Source organism: Chinchilla lanigera, unplaced genomic scaffold (genome assembly GCF_000276665.1).
Source record: "Chinchilla lanigera isolate Chin_1 unplaced genomic scaffold, ChiLan1.0 scaffold00049, whole genome shotgun sequence".
NCBI lineage: Eukaryota > Metazoa > Chordata > Mammalia > Rodentia > Chinchillidae > Chinchilla > Chinchilla lanigera.
This window is the reverse complement of record NW_004955450.1, coordinates 13,675,357-13,702,654: the sequence shown is the minus strand read 5'-3', so window position 1 is coordinate 13,702,654 and position 27,298 is coordinate 13,675,357.

Here is a 27,298-nt window from a genome sequence, read left to right as displayed (position 1 = left end):
AAGAAGTAATTGCAAATGAAAAGAACTATATGGAGACTTCAGAAGCATTCGTAATATTGTATTTGTTGAGCTAGGCAGTGCCTACACAGATATCCATTACACTATTCTTCTATCTTCTTATATGTCTAAATATTTTATTACATAACAACTTTCAAGTGGCCCAGAACTGATAAACAGGGAGGGCCCTCTTAGACAAAAGGGCCGAGGGGCAAATGAGGTGGCCTCCACAATGCAGTACTCCGAGGAACATCTGTTGGGCATAAACTCACAGAAAAAATGGAGAAAGCAAATCAGGAAACCCACCCCCACACCAGAGACTCAACAGACAGGATAAATGGAAGGACTGACAGCTGAGGAACTAAAGAAAATGGAGTGGTTTCTAAAGGACCTCAAAATAAGTTTCGTAATAATGCTCCAAAAGAGAAAGGCATCAGCTGATCTCATAGTGTTACGAGTCACTGTGAAAACAGAGTAAGAAGTCTTGAAAATACAAGTGCATTCTCTAAGTGAAAACTACTGCTGTCATAAGCACAAAATTCACCAGAACAAGTCAAAGAAGACCAAAGCCAGACTTCATAAACTGGAGGATGGATCTAAGGATGGGGCTGAGACACACGCTCGGTAAGCAGGCAAGGAGAGTGTGACAAACAGACCAAGAGACCCAGTGTTACGTGTGTAAGGTTCCAAAAGGGGTGTGGAGGCAGAGCAGTGACTTGCACATATTGGAGGAGAATTTTCTAGAAAGACATGAGTGCTCAGATTGGAAGGTCACAGGCTGTATCCCAAATTTGGAGGGAGGGAGGCAAGGAGGGGGAGTGAGGAGTGAAACAGAACCTAGAAAGAAAGAGCAGGATCCGAGCGGTAGTGAACATATCCACGTATTCCTCCATTAACAGTAGGGGTGGGTGGTGAAACAAACAGGCAGGAGTGTGAGCTTAAAACAAAGGCTTTAGGAAACGTGAACTGCTTTGTTGCAATGGCTTTGTGCTGTTCACACAGAAATAGAGTGTTCAGCTTTCCTTGTCTTGTTTGAGAAAATACAGACATTGATTAGCTTTGGACATTATTAGGTACATACAAAGTTAGATATGGGTTTTAACAAACTGAAGGATGACTACTTGAGGGATTAGGAAAGAAAACGTTACACCTTGTGAACTAGTAACTAAGGCCATCGAGAAACTGAATTCATAGAAGGCAGAAAACTCAGAAAGAAGGTGGAGGGGCTGGGGATGTAGCTCAGCAGTACAGGCACCTGCCTAGAAAACACAAGGTCCTGGGTTTGATTCCCAGAAACCAAAAAAAAAAACAAAAACAAAAACAAAAAACCAACAAAAACAAAAAGAAAGAAGGTGGAACAGGAGCTTGGGAAGAAGAGAGGTTGGAGAGAGGGGAACAGCAAGGAAGAAAAAGAAAACAAGAAAAGAAAAAGAAAAGTGAATAGAAAATCCAAAAAAGATGTTGGAATTAACCAAATATGCTAATGTAACAGTCTATTCCCGATGTGATTTTGGCGCGAGTCCCCAATTGCTCAAATACCAACCTAGAGCTTTCTGTGAAGGCGTTTTGTAGCTGTGATTAAAGCCCGTCATCAGTTGATTTGAGGCCAAGGAAATGACTGAATGACCCTGGAGGGGCTGGTGCAGCTGGAAGGCGGGTAACCCTCATCCTTAAGGGCAGAGCCGAGGATTCTCTGAGGAAGAGGGGATTTGGGCTGTGGACGGAATAGTGACATCCTCATTTCAAGGGTTTTGGAGAAATATCCAGAAATGTGATTGCCAAATAGCTGGGTTTTCTGTTTTTGATTTTTTGAGGGAACATGAAGGTTATTCTTCGAGCTGTGAGGACAAGCAAACATTTCAAAGGAAAAGCGACATCTGTGTTTGGTCTTGAAAAATGATAAGAATTTGGCCGCAGATCTATCAAGAAGGAAGAAGCCTACCTTCTGGATGTTGACAATAATAGTTGACAATTGTTTATAACATCCTCGGTGCTGGGCAATCTGCCCAGTGTTTTACATACTTGAATCACGTCATCTTCACGGCGCACATGTCAGGTTCCCCCGTTACCAAAAAGAGCCTGGAGGTGGTAAGCACTTTGCTCAGTGTGATGGCTTTGATGGGCTCCATTTGGAAGCCCAGCCAGGTAGGCTCTGCCACTGTCCTGCTAGTGGGACAGAAAGTCTGAGGCATCTCCCTGGGGCCCAGAGTTTATCATGGCAGCAGGAGAAGACACCTAGTGAGCTGGGTGGGAAGCAGGCATGCAGACCTCTGAAGACCATGCTAACTAATTTAGACATATTTACAAAAGCCCTAGAAAATTGTGAACACAGGTCTTTAGTTAGGGCTGTTCAGTTTTTGGTTTTGTTTAAAAATTGCTGGTTAAGAACGAGCACCTAGAAATTAGGCATGGGGAAACCAGTAACATCAGCACAGATGCTCCAGGGTGAGCAGGAGGGTGGAGGAGAGGGGCTGCTCAGGGGTGATGTAAGGTGCACAGCTTGGGACTTGGCAGCTGGCTGGAGCAGATGGGTGAGCGCCCAGGGCGTCTCAGAAGAGTGGTCCATGGTGGAACTGGAGGGGCATAGGAGTACATGTCAAGGGGTAAGAGACTTCAGCCTCAGGTACTTTTTTGTTTGTTTGTTTGTTTTTTTCGGTTTTTCTCTGGTACCGGGAACTGAACTCATGACCTTTCGCTTGCCAGGCAGGTGCTTTTGCCGCTGAGCTAAATCCCCAGCCCCCAGCCCCAGGTACTTTGAATGAGGGATTCTGAAGGCGCTTCCAGGTCAGAGGTGCCAATGTAGTAGAGTACAGAACTGTGGTGAGGAGGAGGACTGCAGAATAGCCCTGGGAGAGGTGAGCTTACTTTGGGCAAGATGTATAAAATACCCTTCTTGATTCTTTTTTTTTTTCCCCCCTGGTACTGGGAATTGAACTCACAACCTCGCGCTTGCCAGATAGGACGCTGTAAAATACCCTTCTTAAAGGAATTCCTAACCTGTAAAAAGCTCTCAGATTGGGTAAACCAACCACGGCTCTGATTATGCAATGCAAACCCCACTGAATCAGCATTTTCCTCCGTGTTTCATTCTTTCATGGATTTGCATTAAAAGTGCCATGGAGATATTTGTCTCCAGCTTAAAGGAATGACCATGGGCATTTATATTCTTAATAGGAAAAACCACGACTAGTCCATTCTAAACTTGGTCATGGTCTCAATGTACAAACAGGAGACAAAAGTATTCCTCCGATAGTTGATGACCTTTACAACCATCCGATGATTCTTTCCTGAGCAAAATGTTTTGAAATCTTCCGTATTTTGCAGTCAGCTTCCCTACCTGGTACTCTTCAGTAAAATCTTAGGTTTGGGGAGAGTAAATAAAATCTCAGAAATGCTAAAAATAAAATTAACAATAGCAACAGCAGTATTTCTTAAGATTAATATCCTATTGGGTCAGCTTTGGAACCTTTTAAAAATCAACCTTTATCACTAAAGTTTGGGCAGTCTTTGGAATGGGCTACTTGAGGTCTTTATTTTTCTGTTCCCAAACTCATTTACTTTGAAACATGAGTTCACTGAGGTATTATATTTGGAAGAAAAAACAAAATGATTCCTTCATGTATCAGCAAATCCTAAATAGTAACGTTTTGCTTCTTTGCTTAGAACACGTTTCTAAGTATATCCTAGAAGAGGGATTCTTAGCTCTACACCCATCAAATGGCTTCACGTAGGCCCTTGAACTTGCATGCAAACTATTGCTGGGTACATACATTCTTCTGGAAACTGGCCTGAGAGAGCCTTCAGGGTGTTCTATTAAGACTCAAGAGTTTGGACTTTATCTCCTGGGATCCTTTAAGGTTCAGAGTCTACGTAACAGGGTGCAGCCACTCTTGCCTGATCCTGGAAGGTTGTGCCAGACAGGAACGCATCCAGACTGACATTATTCTAATCTTGGTTCAACTCTGAACTTACATTAACTTCAGTCACCCACTCTCTTGGGTCTCAGTTTGTTTATCACTGGAATGGGGTCAGATCGTCTGTCCTGGCTGGATACACTAGACCAGCTGGAGACTCCGATAAAGGAGTACGTGTACTTTGAATCTAGGAAACATCCCAAAGAAGCCGGGTATCACCGCTGCTCACTGCCTTTGCGTTGTGCCCTTGGTTGCTTCCTATTCTCCCTCTGCTCCCTGAATTTGCATTCTCTTTTTTGTCTTGCTTTTCAGGCACTGCTATAGAGACAGAGTAAAGGAAAGGATACCAGCTAGGCGAGAGGTCCCTTCAAGAACTGGCTCAAGCCTGGAAAATATTAACGCCTTGCTCCTGTAGACTGGCTTACAGTTCTTCACATTAACTGCCAGGATTCTTCATCCCAGCAGACCCAGGAAGAAGTCTCACCACACATTTTATTTGGAAACCAAGGCCCAGACAGCTCAGGAGTCCAAGGCCACCTGAGTGGTGTGGGAGTGGTGCTAGAGTCAGAACCCCTGTCTTCTAACATGGGTGCCAGGCCCTTGGGACTCTTGGGTAGCAGGCATGGAATTGGCCACTGTGGTATTCCTGGATCACACCGAGAGCGAGCATGCATCTGCAGAGTGAAGCCTCCTCTCTCCATGTACAAGGATCCAGGAAGAACTGCCTGTCTTCCTCTGAGCTCGTCTTCAGTGGGGCATTGACCTTGCAGCTGAGTCTTTCTCTGTCTGCTGACTCCGCTCACCCCCCTTCAGCTTGATTCATTTGGGCCCCAGTGGGCCCGTCTTGGGGAAAGGCCCATCTGGGAGTGTTCAATACACTCCCCTGTCAAGCAGGAGAAAGAGCTGCCCTTGCAGAATGAGGAAACTTCCGCAGGGCTCTGGCCAGAAGTCAATTTGCAATTCTGAGAGCGGCACTTGATTTGGTCACTGACAACATGCCTGCTGCGTATTGCTGCACAAATGCTCCTGCGTGGCTGTCTGTTCCTGCCTGTAGCAATGGATTCTCTAGGACAGTGTGCCGCTGAGGTCTTCCGCCAGCCCTTCAATGTGCAGGCATCTCATATGCCCTGATGGAGCACCTACTGTGGAAATGGAAACTGGAGGCGGAAGGGCCTGCTTCAGGACCACCTGCTTGCAGCAGGGAACAATGACAGGGGCTGTTGGAAAGGGTTGTGCTCAGAGGTCAGTGGCTGCGGGGAGAAAGGCTTAAAATATTAAACCCAATGAAAAAATGATCCGCATCCTCCTTCCTCAGGCAAGTGTAAATTTGAACAACGAGATACCACCACGTACCTGTTAGAATGGCTGAAGCTCAGAACTCAGTTGTCAGCAAATTCTGATAAAGGATGTGAAACAACAGAAAGTCTTACTTACTGCTGGTGGGAAAGCAAAATGTCACAGCAACTTCAGAAGACAGTCTGGCTGTTTGTCACAAAACTAAATACGTTCTTGCTTTGCAACCAAGCAATCATAGTCCTTGGTATTCACTGAAAGGAGGTGAAGCCCGGGTCTACACAAAAGCCTGTGCACTGATTTCCAGGTTAGCTTTATTCAAAACTGCCAAGGATTGGAAATGCCCTAGATGTCCTTTGGTAAATGGATAAAGAAAGTATAGGACATCCGTGTGCTGGGGATATACCTCAGTGGCACAAGTGCTTGTCTGGCAAGTGCAAGGTCCTGAGTTTGATTTCTGGAGAAAATACAGGGCATCCAGACCGTGGAGTATTATTTAGCACTAAAAAGAAATGAGCTAGTAAGAAGTGGAAAGGCATGTCACTGAGTGAAAGATGACAATCTGAACAAGTTATGCTCAATATGATTCCACGTCAATGACATTCTAGAAAAGGCAGCACTACACACACAGTAAAAAGCTGGTACATCAAGGGATAAGGCATGGGGGATCAGTAAGCAGGGCACAGAAGATTTTTACAGCAGTGAAACTACTCGTATTATAAAGATACATAGATATATGTCATTGTACATCTGTGAAGCTCAGAGTGTGCAACAAGAGCAAATCCTACAGTGAACTATACACTCTTAGCAATGGCGTGTGTGAATGCAGGCTCCTCTACTTGCTTGAGATGTAGACCATGGGGGGGGTGCTGTGCATGTGTAGGGGTAGGGAACACATGGGATATTTCTGCTCCTTTTGCTTAATTTTGCGGTGAGCCCCCAATTTTTTTACAAATAAAGAAAAAGAAAAGAAGAAGAGAGGGAAGGAAGGAAGGAAGGAAGGGAGGGAGGGAGGCAGAAAGAGAGAGAGAAAGAAGAAAGAAAGAAAGAAAAACAAAGAAAGAAAGAAAGAGGAAAGAAGAAAGAAGAAAGAAAGAAAAAGAAAGAAAGAAAGAAAGAAAGAAAGAAAGAAAGAAAGAAAGAAAGAAAGAAAGAAAAAGAAAAAGAAGAAACATAAGAAAAATAAAACAAGATCTACAGAAGCAAGGGGCTTGTCTATCTTGTTCCCTGCTAGGTTTCTAGCCTCAAGCCTACTGGGATGTTCAATAAATATTTCTTTATTGAATAATTGAGTAACTGCTGTCTGATTAAAGAGGAGGCTTCCTAGAGACTGTGGGGTTTGAGGAAGCCCAATGCTAATAGTGAGTACTGGCTCCCAGGTAGGGAAAAGGATATAATTCAATAAGGCACAGAGGCCTGGGAATGAATGAACTACTTAGGGATCTTCAAATGACTCACGGTGGCTGGAGCCTGGGCTTTTCAGGAGAAAAGTGGAAGGAGATAAGGAAACACATATTGACAGAGGTGGAATTGGAAGCTCAGGAGGTTAGGCGACTTAACAAAGTTTACACATGATCATGTCGATGCCCTTTCTGTGTGTGGACCTTGCGCTCAGCACTCTTATTTCATTTAATCCACATGGAAAACTTATAGTCTTGTTTTTTAATTGATAGATGGAAACAATAAGGGTTAGAGAAGTTAAGTAATTTTCCCATGTCTTCCTGTTTAGGGTGGTAGATGAAATAGGTGCAACCCTGCCTACTTCCTGAGTTGGAAATGATAAATAAAACATTTTTTAAAAAATAAAAAAATCACAGGAAAACTGAGAAATGAGCAGGCAAATCTTGATGGTCGTGAGAAGAAATTATCAGGAATGTCTGAAAGACAGCAATAGGGTCCAGACTGAACAATGATTCTTTGTGCGAGCTCCTTGTGGAAGGCTGAGAGTACCACTAAGAGGTCTGTGGCCCAGGACAGGGGTGCCCTGAGCAGGCCCCAGGATGATGGTGACCAGCAGGCACTCTCTTTTCTCTTGGATAGGAGCAGGGGCCTGGGTCACTGGGTCAGAGACAGGCAGGATCAGGCATCTTGTGGCAGGCAGAGCTCTCCCATCAATTAGCCTCAGAAGTTCTGTGCCTGGGGAGTACACCCTGCCCACCATCACTGCAGGGAGTCTAATCCAGAATTGAACCCTCAACAGCACATGCTAACTCTCTGCCTGCCTGAACACTCCGAGCACACAGACAGGGCCAGGTATCTAACAAGGAATCTCAGCCCAGAGACGGGCTCCAGTTAGGAACTGTAAGAGGGCGAAAGCTACCTGCTCACAATCATCTTAATTTGTTTTTACAAATGTAATCAGCAGCAAATGCTTTGGGTCCCCAGCCCATGCCTCAAAAGTGTTTTCCCTTTTCACTGTGCCAACCTTGTCCTAAACATAAGGCATTGTTTGGAGCATTCTTTGGGTCTGCATTTCAGCACCAGAGCAAACCCCTGAAGGCTACATGAAAGGCTGTACAATTTGGTTTGGCTGTCAATGACCAGACGTGTAACACACATTCAACACCAATTCAATGGGCATCTTATGTGGCTACAGAGCGTCCCAGGACTGGGAAACAGGTGGTGTGGAGAACATGCAGGAGCACCGGCTTTTTCCAGGCTGGCGTGGGGAGCCCAAGGAGTGGGTGTTAACAGTCAGTGAAGAAGAGGATACTGGGAAATAGCTAGCTTGAGTGTGAGGAGGAGTTGAAGCCTTAAGTAAGGCCTTGAAAGAAACTTACTTGCTGGGGGTGGGTGGGGAAGGAGAAAGGGCCATGTCAAGAGCATGACTGGGAGCCTGATGGAAAATTGTACCTTCCATACCAAGCACCAGGCTAGGCCACTCGTGCTGGATTAGACAGTGTCCCTTGAAAATTCGTGTCCAACTGGAGCCATACAGGGTTCATCAGAAAGTGATCCTATGTGGAAATAAGGACCTGAAGGTGGAACTCTTGAGAAGGTGCTGGTGGGACCTGCAGCAGTGTCTCAGGTGGGGACAGAAAGCTTGATGCCTCCAGCTGTGAAAGTGGATGTGGCTTGTATCAGATTCCTAACACGCCACTGCGTAGGGTTGCCGTAACTAATTCCTGCAAACAGGGTGCTTTGAAACAGCAGATACCTGTCTCTCACACTTTTGGAAACCAGCAGTCTGAAATCAAGATGTTGGCAAGGCCTTGCTCCCTCTTAAGGGTCCAGGGAAGACTCTTTTCGTGTCCCTTCCAGCTCTGGTAGCAGCGAGAAGCTCCTGTCTTCCTTTGTTTGAGGCTGTCTCGCCCCAACCTCTGCCCCCAACATCTCACGGTTTTCTTCTTGTAGAAGCACAGTCATTGGATGTAAGATCTACCCTAATCCAGTACTGCCTCATCTTAAGGGAACTAAACATGCGTGCATGTTCCTTATTTCCACATAAGATCACGTTCTGATGAATTCTGTATGGCTCTAGGTGGACATGAATTTTCAAGGGACACCGTCCAACCCAGCACAAGGGACCTAGCCTGGAGCTTCGTATAGAAGGACAACTTACAGCGTGGCTACCAGGGTCCTGCTTCTGGCCACAGTCATAGATCATCCTAACTCAAAGACAGCTGCCCCTCAAGGTGACCTTAACCCCTCCTACCACCTCGGACACTCTCCCTAACAGCGGGTCACACTCCATCCTTGCCTGGAGATCTCTTAGAGATGCACAAACAAATGACACTTCCCCACCCCCTTCTTATTTGTTAATTTCATGTTTGTGGGCAATAGAAGCGTTATCCTCCTGCAAACCGTTTGCTGCCACAGACAGTGTACCGCTTTGCTCTCCCGTTTCTATTTTAAAGCTGCGCACGCATCTGTAAGAAGACGGGGGTGTTATGTAATACCTACCATTTTTGTCAAAACCTCATCTCACCCTATTGCCTGATACAGGAGGAAGTTACTGGTGTGAAATTTGCTGCTTTTTTTTTTTTTTCCTAAGGTGAAGAGTATATTCAGATAGATTTCATACCTCACATTCATAACAGGTCCATTTTTAAAAGACTATGAGTACTGTGCTAATGAAAGATGAAATTCACATCCATCTCCCATACAGCACCCCAGCAGTGCTTGTACAAATGTAGCTGAATATAGCTACCCTTGCCTTTATAGGTGTTTTAAAGAGCTGCCCTAGAAGGAAGTGTGCAGACTGAACAACAGAAGCATCTTAAAGGGAGGACGACAACCAGGAATGTTTCCCTTCTAATGAGTTATAATGTTAAAGTGTTAGTACATTTGGAGCTTGTCGTTGGGACTCTTTTGGTTGATAAATTAGAGCTACAATAGTTCCAGGGGGCTTCAGAAAGGGAAAAATTACCTCAGTAAAATATATTTCTTTGCTAGAGTCAGGGCCTTTTGAAAGAGGAGATGGGCCAGCCCAGGCAGAGGGAGGACTTGGAATCCAGCTGCGGCTGTGGACTGGACAGGGCTGGACAGGCTGGGAGAGGGTGCCGTAGCAGAAGTTAGAAAGCACACACAAAAAGACAGGAGTCTGAGGTTGCTCTGAATTTAGTGGCCTGTCTTGGACAGCAGTGTCAGGAGGATGCACAGTCCTGCTAGGCAAAAGACCAGAGTGAGACTGCTCTGTCCAGCTCAGAGTACCCTCCAAAGAGTGGGTGGTGGAAAGCTGATTGGTGTTCAGAAAGGGGGGAGACTCGATATCAATGAGGTCTGGCATTGGCTACTGCAATCCTGGTCATGGGAAATCTACAGGCTCCAGGAGAAGACATCCAGTCAGCCAAGTTCTGCAGATGTAACAGCTTGGGCCCGGGAACTGGGCAGAGAAGAGTCTTGATAGCTACGTTGTAAACTGGAAAATCTATGGAATGGATTGGTGTCCCTCCAACATTCGTGTCTGCTGCAACCTCAGAAAAAGAACTTATTCAGAAATAGTGTCTTTGCAAATGTAATAAGCTAAGATGAGGTCATCCTTGAGTAGGATAGGCCTTACAGACAAGGACTGGTGTCCCTATAAACAGACATCCCGGGAAGAAGGCCACCCATGGACAGAGGCAGAGACTGGAATGGGGCAGCTACAAGCCAAGGAAAACCAGGGATCACTGGGGTCCACCAGGAACTAGAAAGGGGGAAGAAAGATGCTTCCCTTGAGACTTTTGCAGCAGTGATGCTGTAAGGAGTCTTGAAGTTCTGGGTACAGCATCATTTGGTGCTTATTTTTCACTAGTCCTGAGTCTGTGTCATAAACTCACTGGGTCTGGGGGCATCCTGTGCTCACAGCATGGGGAGACTTAGGGAGCTTTCTTTCTTTCCATAGTTAGCATTGTAAAGAGAACTGGGCTCAAGTCTGAGCTCTGGACTGTGTTTCACCACTTATGCAAGTAGCATTCATCCACTTAGCACGTGTTTATGCTACACTTCATGTGGGCCAGTCTTTGAACTCAGTACTGGGGAGAGAAATATTCTCATCTGACAGGGAGGAGCCACTGGTACTGACTAGCAACATATCCAGTCAATTCCTGTAGAATAATGCACAAGTGGGTGATAGAAGAGGATTAAGAACACCTCATGTAGGTAAAACAAAGCTGTCTAAGGGGCTTGGAGAAAGGAAGGGAAGAGTCCACAGAGGGCATGTACAAGTAGGGTCTTGGAGTATGACACAGGGGAGCTAGGTTAAGAGGTAGAAGAGGGTTTGTCTTAGTTACTTTCTCATTTCCAGGGCAAAATACCTGAAGCCCCCAAGTTAAAGGAGGAGAGATTTATTTTGGCTCCCAGTATTTTTAGAGGTTCCAGTTTATAGTCATCTGGCTCCAAAGTAGGACAATGGGGGCCATGGCAAAAGAGAAACAGCCCATGGCAGGGCAGCAGGAAGTAGCGGGCAAGAAACAGGGGAGGGAAGGAGATAGACCTTCCAGGCCACATCCCAAGTGATTCGCTTCCTCCAGTCAGCTTTAAAACCATCAGTGGATGAGTCCAAGGGTAACCACACATTCATGACTCAGTCACCTCTCAAAAGTGCCACCTATGAGTACATGAGGCTCTGAGAAGACATCTAGATATAAATCTTAAACAACATCTTACAGAGACGAGGCAGCAGGAGCAAACATAAGGAGATTCATGTGAACATTTGCAGACCTACAATCAGGCCGTGTGTGCCTGGAATTAAAATCTGCAGGCAGGGAGGAATGAAAACCAGGGTAGAGATGGATGCTAACAGGTACATGATGAAGATTCTAGAATATGTGTTACAGAGTTTGGACTTTATCCATTGGCAGTGGGAAGGCATGAGGTTCTTGTTTGTTTTGCTTTTTGCTTTTTGAGATAGAGTCTCACTACATAGTTCAGGCTGGCCTTGAACTCACTATGTAGCCCAGGCTGACCTCAAACTCACAGTGATCCTCCTTCCTCAGCCTCCTGAAGGCTGGGATTATAGGCATGCGCCACCATACCTGGAAGGCATAAGGTTTTGAACAGAGATTAGTGTGGTCAGATTTGTGAAGTGTGAACTGGACAAAGGCTGGAGACAGAAGCAGGAAGAGGAGCTTGTTGCCATGGTTGGGATGAGAGATGCTGCCCTACTGAGCTAGAGCAGTGAGAGGAACAGGGGCAGTGGTGTGATTTAAGAAACTCAGCTCCCTTTCCATGTATTGGTCTTTGGAGCTTATGTCAATGGCTTCATTTGCTGAGCATCAGTTCTCTCACCGATAGAGTGGGGAGATGATACACCAGTCCATGGGGCAGCCAAGGATTTAATTAGATCCCCAATGTACTGGGGCCTTCCAATTTCCTCAGCAACCTTCTGAGTGCTGCTGTTAGCAGGGTTTCCATACTATTTATTGGATGATCCACATCTAAAGACGGTTGAGCTAGAAAAATATGCAAATACTGAATAGTTTCCTACCTTGGTTTAGAAAGTTGAAATGTGATTTTTAAAGCCCAGGTTTTAAGTACTTTTAATGCTCTTTCTAAAATATATAATTATGTTCTCTGCTCACATAATTTTACCCATTATAAAAACTAAACATATCACTGTCACTTTTACTGCAGGATACTGGGAGAATTTGCTTTACCTAGCAGGTGTGTTCCTAAAATTTTGACTTGTAAATTGATTTTAAGATGAGTTAAATCATACTTTACTCACACCAAGGGGATGAATTTCAAAGGATACTCTGGTTGTAACCTCTTTGGCAAAATTAATAATCATCCTTAATTTTTTGGAGAGGTTGAGTACAAACTTCTACGTGTTGAAGTTGGACGGTAATGGTCTATATACAAATATTCTTGGATGTATACAAAAATTGCAAAATATTATCTGTTCAAGTATGGCAGGTCAAGTCCCTCTCTCAGCCTGTTGCTGTGCGGTAGAGCTTTCCAACACCCATCCATTGTAATTTAAGACATTTCCCACCAAACATGTCAAATTAGCATCTCCATTAATCTTCTTCCTACTTGACAAAGACCCAGTCTCAACCCTTCCATTACTGACTTGAGATCAATTCCCTTCTCCAGTGTGATCTTCTGTGAGACAATAAATTATAAACTTTCTATTTAGCATTGAGTCAGCATCTAATTGCATTTTGATTTGTTTCTTGATGTGCCGTCGGAGTGCTGAGAATTGGACATGGAAAGTTGGATGAGTCATATTTGCATAATTATAACTTGTAATTGTAAAACATAACAGCATTAATACGACAAGTGAGCCGAATCGATGCTGAAAAGGTTCACACAGGAAATATTTCTAGAAATCTAGATTTATGATAATTGCCAGGTATGAAGCGCCTACTATGTTCTAGCAACAGTACTTGTGACTTTATTTTTACCCCTCTCCTCCCCCCAATAAATGTCATTTCTCACTTTGCAGACAGGAAATTAGAGTCATTGACTAGGCCTTGGTATAGCCAAGGTATGAATCCTGAACTAGTGTTAGCATAAATCGAGCTCTCTTGGACGCCTGGGTCCCTCACCTATCACAGAAGAGTTTGTTCCCAGAACCTCTAAGACCCCTTCTGCTTCCTGACATTTTTGCTGGAGTTTTCAGAAGGGCTTTAGCTACTTTTAAACAGCCTGGCATACCACCATACTGCCCTGTAGTCAATGAAATCCAACTCAAAAATCCAAGAATAGCTACACCTCTACTTCAGTCCCAAGAGCCATTTCACTTACTGAAATACTTACCACACTACCATCCAATTACTATGTAAAATACCTTGGGATACCATTAATACAAAAGGTTATATATTCTAAAACCCAAGTGTCATTTTGTATTAGACATTTTCTTAAGGGCTACTTATCTCAGGATGAATTCCAAGAATGAGTGCTTAATAATTATTTTGCATTTAAACAACCTACTTATGAATTCCAGGGATACACTGTGTCACAGTCAGGCTCCTGCAGGATATGGCAATTATTAAAAATGCTAGAGGATGAACTGCTACAGTATTGCAGGCTGACAAAATGACACATTTGTATTAGATCACTCATAGGTCATCAGGCAAAATCCTTCCTTTCTCTACCTCCAGCCTCATCCCAGAAAACAGGGCTGTATTTCCCATCTCACAGAGAAATGATACACAATCCACCGGAATCTGTATATCCACAGAATCCAAAGTCCTGGACCTGGCCACAGGCATTTTATCATTTGGTGACTTGCAATACTGATATGTCCCTCTTCAAATATGCCAGGAAGGATTTTGTAGAAGCCAAGGTGTTTTTTTTACATAGACCCCTCATGAAATTGACTTGAAAGCCAACTTAGCCACGGAAATCTGGTGTTTAAGTCTGTTTGGATTTATAAAGCTTGTCTTTAAAATAATAGGCCACAATTTGGGAGAAGTGAGGGTTTGGATGAAAATGTTTGCATTTATTACTGAGTGCAAGTTTATGTGGCTATGTGTGGATATGAGTGTGTGTGTGTGAGTGTGTGTGTGTGTGTGTGTGTGTGTGTAGGGTCAGGGTGGGAAAAATACCCTGCTAACCACTGATGAACCCAAATAACTAAGCTCTACACAGCTTTAATAAGTGACCACTGGTGATGAAACACTGAACAGTTTCATTGAATCATAATTTGAAAGATGGCTTTTTGGGGTCCTAAACAAATAAAACTCTGTTAAATTCTAATAAGGATTTTGGAACAGCTGTTTCGTGCGACAGAATGTGCAGTGACCTTATAATTGTATTAGACGTGGCATGGAAATGTTTATGTTTCTCTTCTAGTCTGAAATGTGCTAAATAACAAGCCAAAGCACAGGGATTCATTATGAATTCTGAAAGCTCAAGGGCTGGATTTCCAGAACTTGGGGCTGGGCCCCTCAGTGAAATTCCTGAGGAGATGACAGGCGGGGCTGGACCAGGCTGAAGCAGGCAACCTAGTGCCCGCACAGCTGGACTCGCTTCCACCCCTGCCACAGTCTCCTGCCCTTCACCTTGAACATCTCAACGAAGCTGGAACCTTTGCACCTTAGAAAAACCTGCTCTCAGATCACAGGCTTGTAGGTGGGGAGGGGCTCAAAGTCCCCAGGGTCAAGCTCTCTCCTGAATTTCCTTTTGCAGGAGAGTTGGGAGTTTTCCATGCAACACTTGCCTCCCCCCAGGTCCCGAAGGCTGACCTATGTGAACTCTTTCCACTGGCTGTGTGGCTTCCTGGCCTTTCGCTGTGGCCAATGAGGAGCCCTGCAGGAGGGAGCAAGGTGAAGCTCAACAGATAGTCCTGGCTCCTTGGTTGAGGTTAGCAAGGGTTATGTTCATCCCTCCACCAGAGGCTTCCCTCCTGTTGGGAGGCCCTGCCAGAGGCTCTGTGCCTAGTGCATCGGGAACTGCTGCCCCCTCTGCTCCTTCCAACCTAAGAGTGATAGGAGCTTCTAGCTATGAATAGCTGCAGGATGCTTCTTACGGGGATATGTTGGTAAACCACTTCTCAAAATTTTTTTTTAAAAACCCAAAGCTAGACTTGTAATATCTGCAGATACCTGTGATGATTTTTATTTTTAGTTTTTTCAAAACACAAGTAATACAATTTCAATATTTTAAAGTACAGAAATTGAAAAGAATACTAAACACAACTTTAAACAAGTCATTTGTCTTCCCCTATAATAATCAATGTAAGCTACCTAAAGACTTATGAATTCAGAGTAAAACAGAAACAAAATAAATACTGTACACCTCCCCTGTCTGTAGGCAAAAGATGGGAAATACTGTCATGAATCAGAAAAGAATACTCTTAAAGCTCACACATCCCACGCCCCAGCCACACCTCGTTGCACTATCACACGTGTGCTTTTTGTACTCAAAGGACATGCATCTGCACACACACTGGCGGCCTACACATAGATGAGGTACTACCCACAGACACCCTCAACAAGAAAGCAGCAGTCCCCTGTGACCACGAGCATAAAGACCAGTAAGGAGAGGCAGTCAGGCTAGCAAAACGTTACTACGTAACTAGTGAATGCCATAACCAACAACTGTCCCCTTTTCAAATTTCACGGTTAAAACCCCCAAAAGCTGTGGTGATTTTTAAACTGCTCCCACCATGGCTAATTTCGAGCTGTCCATGTGATGTCATCCAGACAAACCCGGGAAGGGTCTTCCACGACTGACCGCCCTGGGCTCCTTGGGTGGGCTGCACACCCCACTGCTTCTCCAAAGCCCGCCCACACCCCTGGGAATCCTCTCAATGCACCTGCACAGGTCTGGCTGCCCTCTCTACCCCTGTCATCTGTGGCCTTCCAGGACCCCGCTTCATCCAGCCTTTTCCTGAACAGGTGGGCCTGCTTGCTTCTACGCTTGCAGTGATGCAGAGACATCTGCAAAGCAGCACAGTTCCTCTTGGGCCAACTGTGGCTGCTGGATATTCCTCCACAAGTAACAAGAGGGTGCTCTCCTCTGAGTCCTTCTCTGGGGTCTCAGGCTGCCCCAGACTCTTCCAGAAAGTGCAAGTGTTTAAGCTCATCTCTCTCCCAGCAGGGGTCTTCTTAGGAGGGACCCAGGGCACTGTAGGGGGATTGTCACTGTGAGGAGGGAGCCTAAGGGCAGGACCAGCTGCCCTGAGAACCTTTCCTGCCTGAGTCCTGAATGGTTTTTCTCAGCCACCCAGGGTGCCACGACAGCATTTGCATCAATGGACTCTGCTCAGGAGGGGGGCGTGCTCTCTTAGAGAGGTCTCCCGCTCTGAACTGCCCTTTCCTCCTCCCCCCAAAGTCTGTCCAAATCAAATGACTGTTTGCAGCTAATCTGCTGCAGCAGAACTCAATGGCTTATCAGGCCAAGCACAATACCCTGGGATGGCTCAGCCAACAGAGATCTGAAAAAGCTTATTTACTTTCCTTGGGGTGATACTGCCAGTATTATCACCACTACGGTGTCGGGTGCAGTCCGCAAACAGTGACTTTCTTACAACCTTGTATCAGCCAGGGTCCCTGCCAGAAAGCATATTCAGTGTTCCTCATATAACTGAAGCGTTCAATAAAGGAGCTATTTGTTCTTGTAAAAGTGTCATTAGGACTAAGACACCAACTAGGAGCAGTGCGGCACCCACAGACTGACAACACGGGGGGCATTACTCTTTGGCTCAGCGTTGGGGAAGGTCAGGGAAGCCACAGGGTTCTCAGAATCTCAAAGTTCGAGCTGTGGTCCTGAAGGGAAGTGGCTTCTCTCCAGGGCTCTCCACCCACTTCTCAATTACACCAGTGAGTATGGAGTGAGTGGTGGTGATAGTACCTCAGCCCCTCGCGTCATCACCTGTCAGCCGTGCTCCAGTGGAAGTCAAAGGGCCAGAGAGCCCACAGGTGCTGTCCTCACTGCAACCTGTTTAGTACGGCAGGGGCACGTGTGGACATGAGCAGGGACTGCTACATAGACAGCATCCTCCTCAGTAAGCAAAGCAGCTGACTTGGAGCAGGGAAAGTAGTGGCCCGGCTCACGCTCCCTGGACTGGGTTATGAGCCTTCCAAAAGGCTCACCAGGGAGGCTGGCAGGGAGGAAAGTGTCTCTGTTTCCTCCTTATTTCCTCTTTTCCGAGCCCTCAGAGATGTGACAGCCATGGAAATCAGGACTCAAGTTAACTTTTCAAAGGTAACGAGGGCTCCACCTGGGGCCAGTGAGCCACTATCTTACACTGTGATAAAGCCACTGGGCCTGTGGGCGCAGCCATGTGCTCACCTCTGGGCACGAAGCCTGCGTGCCATCTGCCCTGTCAGCCCGTTGGCATCCCAGGGGCCTCGCTCTGCCTATTTGCAACCTCTGCCTCACCATGCTTCTGCCTTTCAGGCCTTCCTCTGATGACGCGTGGGTCCCACCCAGGAGCAGAACTCTTTCTTCTGCACCTGTCTGATGTGCTGCTGTCTCACAGAAGGCAATTCTTGGAGGAGTCTTTCTCTTCCTGAATATACGGGAACACATAGAGGGACAGTTTTAGAGGAGTCTTGGGCCCACGTCCCCAAAGGAAAACGCTCTATTTTTAAAATCCCCTCAAGTTGCTGAGAGCAAATAGCAACTCTTCAAATAGATTCAATTCATCTATGAAGGTAGCAAGGAACAGCACACACACTGACTATTATTTTAACTTATCGAAACATCTTCCTAGAAGAGCAGCAAAGCCTTCCATTTTTTCTAAGAAAGGTCACCTAGAAAATGTCCTGGGAACTTTAACACAATCACCGCCATAGGCAACCTCTACTGTGTTGTGTCATACCCTTTATGAAACAACCAGAGGATATATTTTCCTTAGAAGGTAGTACAAAAAAGTGGCTTTTTCCTGACCGTGCATCATTCTTCTCTGCATGGTCCCTTGAGAGGGAGGAAAGGTATCTCCTCTTTTCACCTGACTATGGGAAATTCCAAGTTGATTTCTTCCTGGACCAGCTGCAGTAACTCACTTTACCTTGGGCCTCCTGGTACAATCTTCTAGCCTCTTTTGAACCATCACATAATAATTGTGTCAGTGACTCTTGTCAGAAGTTAACCACATTAGGAATTAGGGCTGTGTCTCGTGAGTCAAAATGATTTTTATATTGTTTTGGTCATCACAACAGCACCTCAAGGTCTGCCACATGACTGCTCTTTGGATGTTTTCAAATGACATTCAGAAAGGTGGACTCCTTTGGTCCAAGTCATCCAGCTTGCAAACAGTGGTCCCTACAGACAGCAGAGCAAAGAGAAAACAATGATCTCAAGCTCTGGAGTCCGTTTGTTTTATCTCCCGGTTCATACCAAGCTCACCTGACCTTAGGCAAATCCCCTACCTACCCGATGGCAGACTTCCCAGCTCTAAAGTGGAGATCGCACTTGTACCTACTTCACGGGCCTCTGAATAGTAAAAATGAGATGATCCCTGAAAACACTCAGCAGAACAAGATCTGACACTTGGTGGGAACCCAGTAAGTGTTAATTATCATCATGAGTAATACCCAATTTCAGACTTTAGTTTTCTAAAAGCTAGCGTTCTTTCTACACCACACCACCATTCGGGTTATACAAGTACTATAACCACACTGAATTTAAAAATTTCTTTCTTTCTGAATGTGTATTTTTCTTCCCAGCCCCCACACCGACCTGCAGCCTAGCAGACTTGGGTTATACAGTATAATTAGAAAAGGCTGCTGGCCAGGAGTGGGTTTTAGTCGCATACAGATGCCGCCAAAGAATGGTCTGCATCAGCACCCAGGGGAGGTTTCTGTCTTCTTTGACGGCTCACGACAGGTGCTCCCGCCTCACACCAGCACGCCCTCCCAGGGCAACTCCCTCGGTCCTTCTGGCAGCTGTTGCCCCCTGTGCCCCTTGCCAGGATCTGCCACTTATTGGAAGACACCCCAGGTCAGCACTCACAAATAAGAAATAGACTATTTGGGCAGGTCACTCCCTTTCTAGGGGCTGCTTCCTTGTCTATAAATAAAAGGGTGGGGGTGGGGAAAATATGCATTGTGCTTTCCAAATGCCGTTCTCTGACTCCCCACAAACCAACGTGACTCCTCCTTCCAGAGAAAGCTGGCTGAAGGTCTCGCAGAGCTGAGATGTCCCCTCCACCCTGGGTGTGTCTGGCTCTCTGAGAGCATTCTAGGGAGGCCACTTAGCTACCTGGAAAGACTGAGCAAAGATAAGGACCCAGCAATCCGATCACACTGCTGCCCACTGCTGACTCTAGGGAAAGGGAAATTAAGGAACAAGGCGTGTATTTGTAGACTTTGAAAGTGAGGGTTGGGGAGGAGAATTAAAGTAATTGTAACCTGAAAGGTTGCATTTTACAGAGCATTGCCTCATATGTTATCTTTCCTTCCTATGGCAAACTCTAAGTAGATGCTATAACATCTTCACTTACCGAAGCTCACTTACCAAACAGCTTCACTTACCGAAGCTCTTCACTTCCCAGAGCTGCCTGGGATCACAGAGATAAAAGTCTGCAGAGGCAAGACCTGAAATCAGGGTCAAGTTCCAGGATACTCCTATTGTACCAGCTCCTCCAATAGCTCAGTCCATAATTCCTTTCCCAATCCTTGGGGGTTTCCAATCTAAAGGAAACCCCCAAGAGCTGCTTCCCTCGTTTTCCAAGACAGTCTACAGACATGACAAACTTAAAGTTCAGAGTAGCTAACCACAGTCGGTGGCAAAAACCCCTGAGGTGACCTGGAGCAAGGACACTGTCACAACCACCTGCTTACACTGGTAGCGTTGTAGCCTTGACTTGCACAGGGCAGACCATTACATCTGCTGGTGCTCCGCCCATGAAACCTCCCCAGATGCTCTGAGGTTTGGGGTTCTGTCTCACTTTGCAGTGACTGAATTTGGTGTCTCTGTGGGTTTTTCCACCCAGGCACCTGAGGCTGGCCAGTGGCATGTTTCTCACCATCAGCGGAGTCACCAGTCCATCAACCCTGAGGTGCCATGAGGACTTTCCAAAGGGGCTCCCTAGGATAGCACCGTGGTCCTCCAGTTTGTAGCACACACCAGAACCATCTAGAAGTCCTGTTGAAGCATAGACACTAGGCTCTACCCTGAGGTCCTGACTCAGTAGACAGGCATGTGGATGGAGAGTCTGCATCCTAACAAGTCCCTCGAGGATGCTAAATGTTGCTGGCTGGGGACCACACTCTGAGAACCATTAAGAAGGAGGTGCAGCCCGTGAGCTCCAGCGCTGCTAAGATTTTGGGGCAAACTTGCCTTAGCTTCTTCGACTGATTACTAGACTTGCCGGAAGTTCAGCTTCCCCACTTTCAGAGAGGTGGTAAGAGCATCTATTTGACACAGTGGCTGCACATGGTACATGAGATGGTCTCTGTATAACTTGGAGGGCATCAGACTCCTGTGTCCACGCAAACAGCAAAGCTTGACTGCTCTCCCACTAATAATTCACTTGTGGAAAAGTATTGCCAACCATTAGGGTCCAGAGAAGGTTTAGTGGGACATAGAAGGAGGACATAGACGAGGAGGTTTATATCACTCCTCACACCAGCGGTCTGAAACCCCGCCTTCACTGTGACTGTTCTCTGACACCCTCTTGGGCCTTTTGGGCTGTTACGGTTTACATCTAGATGTCCCCCAAGAGCCTCAGGCGCTTGCCGGCAGGGTTTGTGGGAAAAAATGGTACCACAGAGGCACGGTAGCTGGCGTAAGAGGTGGGCTCCGGACAGAAGGGTGGGCCACTCAGAGCACGACCTGGAAGGGCGTATCTCCCTCCCTTCCCCCTCCTCCCCCTCTCTGCTCCCCGGTGTGAGCAGCTCTCCTCGCTAGGCTGCCCTGCCATGCTGTTACTGCCTTGGAGCCAGCTAACCATAGACTGTAAACACAGGCCAAAATAAACCTCTTCTCCTTTCAGTTGGGGGTGTCAGATATTATGTCCCAGTGATGACAAAGTAACTTCCGGTGTGGGAATCTCCTTCATTCAGGACTAGATCTCACTGAGATCCCAGGTATCACCGGAAGCCTCCTCCCTGTTGCTCCCAACTTCAATTTCTCGCATATTTGAGCAAGTAGAGTTGCTTCTGTCCTAGCCTTTTCCCTCCCACACCACCCTGATATTTGTGACATGGGGCCTCAAGTTAGCAGTACCCTCCAGCATCTTCTGTGTGACTCCAGCTTGGCTGCGGGCTCTCAGCTCGCACCACCAGCACCTTCCCCTCCCGTGTCCCATCACTGATCTCCCAAGGAGAGAAGACCGCTGTTCGTGCAGGGGAGCGACGGTTAGGAAGGTGGCAAAATGAGCAGCCCTAGGTGGCGCTCAGGCCTCCTGAGAACAGCTCCAACCTTGCCACCCTCTCCAGCAGGTCTGAGAGCATTCGCATGGGACCCCTCTCCCTGCACCCAGCTGCCCACAAGTGAGCGGGGTCCTCACCTTCTGCTCAACCTCACTGAGCACCTGGGTGGCAGCAGGCACTGGGGAACGAGCCACGTGGCATTGTGGGTCCCAGGCAGACTGTGCCCGCAGCCCAGAGTTCCCCAGCCCCTGCTTCCCCCGCACATCCAGGAGCCCCCGGGTGCCCTAGAGCAGAGGGTGCTGGCCTTCTCTCTGGTGCCTCAGTCCCTCTCAAGCAGACAAGGAAAGCTGGGTGTGGAGGTGTACTCCTGTGATCCCAGCACTCAGGGAGACTGAGGTAGCAGGACCTCAAGTCTGAGCTCAGCCTGGGCAGTTCAGAGACTTAGCAAGACCTTGTCTCAACACTAAAAAATTTTAAAAGGGCTAGGGATATAACTCAACAAAGGCCTGGGTTCAAGCCCCAGTATTTAGTACTGCTGAAAAACAAACAAAAAAGATGATCCTCCCTTATCTCTCCAACCATTTCTCCCCCTCGCACAGTTTGCTTTTCCATCGTACCACCTATTTCTGATATAAAGCTCTGCTTCCAATGCACCTGATCTCCTCCTCCCCGACTTCAATGATCATCTCTCTTTTCCACTTTAATTTGAAGTTTGTTTTTCCAAAACCAAGACCTAGGGAACCCCCAGTCCCCATTATATCCAGAAGTGAGCTGTGGCCCCCCAGTCATGCTTGTTACCTGCCTCTCAACTAACTGATTCTGCCAGGCCCGTTTTCAAACCACACTCAAAATCTCCATGTCTCTTGGTTTGTTGTGCTGTCTCTTGAATGCTCAAAGGAAGGCTCAGGCTTTTCCCCTGGAGAGTACACTGGAATCAAGCCCGGAAACTGCAGCTTACCGAGCACCCATGTACATGCATGGCCACAGGGACTAAGGTGATTTTGATCATGGGGTTAGGTCTGACGCCAAAGGTTAGGTCCAGTAACCCCCAATAACCACCTTACTCTGGCTGTGTTTAGAAAAGCTTAGGATCTAGGTCCCTAAAACACACAATGAGTCCAAATGTAATATACAGCTCACACCATGTTTGGAAAGATTCTGTCACCATTCTGAGTGTCTCTGCCTGTCAGAAAGGGACCAGAAAACAGGGCTTATGCTTCAGAAAGAAATGAATGAATTAATGTTTGCGCAAAGCCATGTGCAAATAGCCAGTACTTCCAACACGTCCTTTCCTTATTTCTAGGGGTACACAACTCTTTCCCCTGAGGTTTCTTCTCCAGCTGGGACTGAGCGTGTGGGCATAAAGGATAGAATAAGACATGCTTTTACCCATTTTGCTCCGAGTGACTTGCTGCCCTGCCTCAGTGAGGGAAACATATCCAAGTTAGTGTCATGTTAATCACAGGCCAACTGGGAGTAGGCTATTTACACTTGTGTCATTTCCTCCAAGATTCGATTACTGTAATTGCCTATTGACTATGTGCTCGGCCAGCCTCCATGGCAGCCCAGCTGTCAGGGCTGGAGTGGTGGGCAGTGCACGCTACAGTGAAGGTGGAGGCTTCCAGCACGTGTGCAAAGCCGACTTCGCTCCCCCCTCCACACACACACTGCGGCAGGATGCTGGCCCTCGGATCCCTCTTCTGCCTTTCCTTGATTGTTATTTTTTGACCTGTTGCAAAGTGCCCCCAGCCAAGGGTATCTGTCTGGATTCTACCCGTGGATTTCTGTGGTCAAATCCTGCCCAATGCAATTGTCTAAGGTTATACAGAGTCCTGTTTAAAGATATTTATTTTCATTTGGAATTCTCTGATCCTCTCACTGCATTTTTTTTTTTCAATTTTCAGCTTTCTGCTTATCTCATGCTGCTTTAAATTGATTTTTATGAATCATTCGGCTTCTCTACTGATTTTTCCATTTTCTTTCATTAGTGTTTTCTTGAGGTGGGGGAGGGGGACGGTGGCCCCTGACTGCGTTCTTGGTTACCTAAGTCACGGGCAATGGGAACTCACCTCACTGCATGGAGGAGCAGGGTGCGGGCTCCATTTGCTTCAATATACAAATCGTGTTGAGAGAGGACCCACGGGTGAACTTCATTCCTGCACTTTCAGGCAGGAATGCTGAGCGAGGCATTCCTGCCGAGACCTCAGCCTGAATGTTGCCCGGGCTGTCCCATCACTCAGCTATCTTCCAGAACTGAATTCTGCCTAAATCACTGCCATTGACTGCGATTGCCCTGGACGAATCTTTCCAGTCATCTTGCTCTCAAATGAAAAGCACTTCCTCACTGCACATTTGATGGAGGGTAATGAGCTGCTGTTTCTACAAGATTACTTACATGATGAGACAGGAGGACTGGATGGGAAAGACCCAGGCGGGACCCCAGGCAGCTCCGGCTGAGCACTGCTTAAGGATGTAGCTAGTGATTTTGCACAGAGAGCGCTCAGATTGTTCTTTCTCCCTTTTAGCCCCAATAAATTAACACGGTTCTTTGTACCTGTAAAAGACTCAACTCATCCTGCTCCTCTTGTGTTTGGAGCAGTGGTTTCCTTCCTGCACAACCATTGGCACTACCGGGAGGTCGGGTTAAAGTGCAGAGTCCTGGCTCCCACCCAGGCTTGTTGATCAATAGGACTCCGCTGCAGCCCGACAGTCTGCACTTCTCACAATGCCCCAGCTGAAGCTGCCACCCCAGTGTGGATACCACACCTTGAGAAGCACTGGCGGGCACAGAGGGTGCAAGGCCAGCAGGACACTGTGGCATAAATGCCTTCAGTCATTCGCCAGCTTCCTCCTCTTTCAACCCCATCTCCCACTGCTGCCACAGACCTGCCACTTGCTCCATCTCTCATTCAGCAAATCAAACCCACTTAGCTATTGCGTGCCTGGGATACCAGCTTTCTTGCAGTTCTTGAAAGTAGTAAAGCTACCCGCTTCCTTGTTTTTGTGGCAGATTTTCCTGAAAAGCAGTAGCTATAACTCATCATTCTGTTTGGGAAAATTCCTCACTGTAGGAAGCTGCCCACTCGGTGATCAGGATGTGAATGGCAGTCCAGGGCAGGGGCGGGGAGGACAGGAAGAGGCTGGGCACAAAGAGGGGGCAGAAAGAGCCCAGCATTGGACTTAGGTGGCGTGAATTCTCTTGTCCTGAACTAGTCATGAATGGGCACGCAACTCGGCCTCCATCTCTTCATCTGTAAAACAGAGTAGCTTACTCTCAGAACTCCTCCAGCCTGAAAATCCTACCAACATTCTTTAGATTAAAATAGCAACGCTTACTTTAAAAGATCTCCAAAAGGACACCTTCTCAGGCACCTTCAGATTGACATCCTTAGAACTCTCTGGGCTTATTCTGCAGTCCACCTCTCTGGGGGACGGGAGTGCAGAGTAGGGGTCAGCCCCTGGGTAGAGCGCTCTCTGAGAATAAGCAGACATTGATACGGAAGAGTTACAGCCTAGATCTAAACTGTCTCCCCGGAGTCCCATGTGTCCTGCAGTGGGCTTTAGGAAGGTGATTGGTCCATGGTGATGCTCTCCTCACTAGCAGATTAACTTGTTGATGAGTTGATGGCTGAATGTGCTGTTTGGGGCTGGGCCTATCTGGAGTCACAGGGAATGTGACCTGGAAGGGTGTATTCTTGTCCTTAGGCCTCCTTTACCCTCTTTCTCTCATTTTCCTGATCACCATGGGGTGAGCAGCTTTCTTCCACCCCTCCCCAATGCTACGATCCTATTTCTTCCGTGGAGCCAGCCAACTACGAACCTACTGAAGCCGTGAGCAAAAATGAACTTCTCTGTCTTTAAGTTCCGAGTGTTGGGTATTTTGTCCCAGTGACAGGAAGGCAAATAATACATAAAGGGAGCTCAGATCCATCCCAGGCCTTGTCCTGCTCATGGCTGTGTTGGACTTGGTTTTCCCAAGACTAAGAACTTTAGTGAGTGTTCTTATCTTGGGGGGCAGGGTGTCAGGGAGGTGCCCCCATATATGGTCAGGAAGTCCAAGATTTTGGAAATGTCTCATCATTCAGGGCTTCAGTAAATGACAGGTCACTGTTTACATCAAAACAAGACCTCTGGCCCTGCCCCTGAAGCTGCTTAGCATCCGTACTACATTCTCTCCCCTTCCTGCACATGCAGCATCTCCCAGAGACACCGGTCTCCTCTTCCAAATGTGCTCTTCCTTCTAGGGTCCTCCAACTCTTAGTAGAATCCTGTGACCTGAGCTTGAAAATACACATTCGTCTTTGCCTCCTGCTTCTCTCTACCTCTGCTTCTCTTTTTTTGAAGTTTTTTATTAGTCCCTGTCTGCAGTGCATAATGTTTACATTACTTGTGTGGAGCTGGGGCACGAACACGTCTTAATTCCTTTTTTGTCCGCTTTCTCTCCTCTCCCTCCATCTCTTGATCCCCTTCCTCTTTGAGAAACATCTGTCTCCTTACTTCCTATTTGTTGTTCTGTTTGGTGTTTTTGAGGCAGGGTCTTGCTACGCAGTTCAGGCTGGCCTTGAACTCACTTTGTAGTCCAGGCTGGCCTCGAACTCGCAATGATCTTCCTGCCTTTTTCATAAGAGAAACATGTGATATAGTATTTAAGCTTATGTACTGATTTCCTTCATTTACCATTATATTCTAAAGGTCTTGTCTGCTTCTGGATAATTTCTCCTTTCCTGCTTTTATTACATGGCCACTGTCCCTGAGCAGGTCTCTGTGATGACCTGCCTGGAGTTTTGTAGCTGGCCCTATTTTAACACTCTTCCCTCGACTGTCTGTCCTCCAGAAGCCAACCCTGAGACGAGGATTTATGAACAAGTAACATGTAACAGTCTCCTTGTATCTGCGGTTTTGTTTCTGTGGTTTCAGATACCCAGAGTCAACCACCATCTGGAAATATTAAATGAAAAATTCCAGAAATAATTCATAAATGTTAAATTGTGCACCATTCCAGGGGCTACTTGAGTATAAGCATTTGTTACTGGGACAGTTGATCTGATGACGGAGGGCTACTGAGTGGCTAAGGGGAGAATAAACTTTATAGCATGGACATGACAAACAAGGCACCTTTCACACCCAGACAGAATGGGGTGAGTGTCAAGAGCCTTTGTCACCTTCCTCAGAATACGTTTTCCAAAGGTGGAGGAAATCAGCAGTCATTTCTTACTGTGCCTATTTTGCACATCAAACTCTATCATAGGTATGAGTGTGGAGGGAAAGCACGGTGTATGTGAGATTCCCTCCTAGCCGAGATTTCCCTGGGACACGCCCCCTGCAGATAAGGGGGCTGCTGCACTAGGAGAACTGGCGAAGGAGACGCAAGAAACAAGACAAGCAAGGAGCAGGAACTACCAGGATATGAGCCTTTGCACACAATCCCCGCATTGGCCTGGTCCAGTGGGGGCCCGGGGATGTAAATCGCACCTCATAGTCCACGCCAACCGGAGGCGGGGGAGCAGGGCTCTCACCTCTCACACTGTCAATCACCAGCTGAGGGCGGCCCCAAGGGAAGTCAACGCCCAGCATTCCCAGCACCCTGCCTGTCCTGTCGAAGTGCCTCCCGTAGCCCAAAGGCTGCCGCTGAATAGTCACAGTTCTGAGCTGTGAGAAGCAAAGCTACAAAATCTGGGGAGTGAGGGGAGGAGGTACATAGAGAAATAGCAAACGGGTTCTGAGGGGACCTGGGCATTGGAAAAAGCAGTGACGCTGTCTACTTCACTCACCCCGCGGTGTGGCCAGCTCAGCTCTGCTTTGTTACTGCCTAGCAACCGCTGGTGCCTCCTGGAACTCTCTAAGCAGCTCAGCTGTGCGAACTCCTAGGAGTTTAGCACCAACAACTTCCCCACGCTTGCC